This window comes from Etheostoma spectabile, chromosome 18 (genome assembly GCF_008692095.1).
Source record: "Etheostoma spectabile isolate EspeVRDwgs_2016 chromosome 18, UIUC_Espe_1.0, whole genome shotgun sequence".
NCBI classification, from domain to species: domain Eukaryota; kingdom Metazoa; phylum Chordata; class Actinopteri; order Perciformes; family Percidae; genus Etheostoma; species Etheostoma spectabile.
The window spans coordinates 23816209-23818188 of record NC_045750.1 but is presented as its reverse complement, the minus strand read 5'-3'; positions in this window follow the sequence as shown (position 1 = coordinate 23818188).

Below are 1980 nucleotides of genomic sequence, written 5' to 3'. Positions count from 1 at the left end.
ACACACACACACACACACACACACACACAGATAGAAGGAGAGATGACTCAAGCTCTCTGCTCTGAGTTAGTGCCTGAAGCTGCTGGACTATTGGAGTAATCCTCATATTCACAGATCTGAGCTAAGCCAGGTCTGTCACTACACAGCCATCACATCATTATTTTAACGACATCAAACAGAAATACATGTAGGACGATGAATTCACTGACCATAAATATGTTTTATCAATGCCAAAAGGCAGGGTTTAACAAAAATCAGTGATTTCATGTTGTAGGTAGGACAGCGTAGTCAGTCGAAACTGGAACAATGCTGTTGAGTAAAGAAAAGGAGAGTTTGTAGCAAAACATTTTATTTGCCTGTGTGCATTTTCTTTAAATCCGTCCCATTTTAAGGTATTTACACAAAGATTTACTGGATATTTACCATTTAAAAGCCCGATTTCTTTAAAGCTAAGCCTTTCTCTAAAGCTGCAGAGACAAACTCATGGTTGGAAAAACATCTTAGTTATTTCAAAAGACAGTACACATGTACTTCCGTCCCATATTGGTACTGTATTGTCATTTCAGGAGGAATATTTAAAGATAAGTAAACATTACTGTTACTCACACCAATTTAGAAAAATAATGATGAATACTGTGTTTTAATGGAGAGAGTAATGGGTTGAAGCTTATAAGATCCAACTGTTTATACAAGCACTTTAGTGCTGGTTTAATAATAATAATGCATACTTTATTAATCCCAGAAGGGGAACTTACTCTGGTGTTATTACACACAGATGCTAAATGGAGTGATGTCAGAGTGGGGGGGGGGGGGCTGCCCATGTCAGTTGAGGGTTCGGTACCTTGCTCAAGAGCACCTTGGCAGTGCCAAGGAGGTGAACTGGCCCCTCTCCAGCTACCAGTCCCCCACCATACTTTGGTCCGTACGGGGACTTGAACCGGCGACCCTCCGGTTTCCCCCCCCAACTTCCTACTGACTGAGTTACTGCCCCCGCCCCCCAAAACGTTCCACATTGGTACACCAAAAAACTGTACTGTAGAGATTGGCGAGTGAGAATATAAATTCTGGTGATCCATTTTCTAAGTCTGATCCAAATTGTTTTATGTCCTGTATTTATGATTCTAGAAGTGGGGAAGAACGGTTTTGGCAGATGAATTTCTTTTTTGCAGGATCATTTTTGTGTTTGTTTGTAGTTCTAATACTCATTTTGGCCACAAAGTGCAACACTACCCCATTTTCTAGCACTGGTTTAAATACATTTCTAGCCAAAGGTAAGACATAACAGTAATAATATGTACCTTTGCATGGAGTAATTAAAGTGCTCATATCACGCTCATTTTCAGGTTCATAAGTGTATTTAGAGGTTATAACAGAATAGGTTTACATTATTTAATTTATTTAATTTAAAAGACACCGCATTTTTTATTTATTTTACTGCACATTTCTGCAGCTCCTCTTTTCACCCTGTGTGTTGAGCTCTCTGTTTTTTCTCTGCTACATAGTGAGACATCTCACTTCTATTCCATCTTTGTTGGGAGTGGCACATGCGCTGTTGCTAGGTAAGGACTACTAGCCAGTCAGGAGCGGAGTATGAGGGATTGGATAGTCTTAATTAGCTTTGTCGCAACTCATGTGGCATGGGTTGAATGTAACAGACGCTCATTAATATCAAGCAACTAAAGCCCTTAGCTAAAGTTAGGGTTAGAAAAAGGTCGTAGTAATGGTTAATACAAAGGTGAAGGTTAATTGCAGGTCTGCAGGGCATACACACTCTCCTACATGAACATTGCACTGTGTGCACCTTGACCCCCTTATGCTCCGCCTTGCTACATATAGGGCACGCTACAGGCCTTTTTACAGTAGCCACAGCCAGGCTAGCGTGTGCAAATGTCATGAGAGCTATTATATTATACTAGCTATTTATAGTCGCGTCACTAGTTGCAGTTTTCTCCTGAACAGAGGTGACGCTAATGAGCAAAT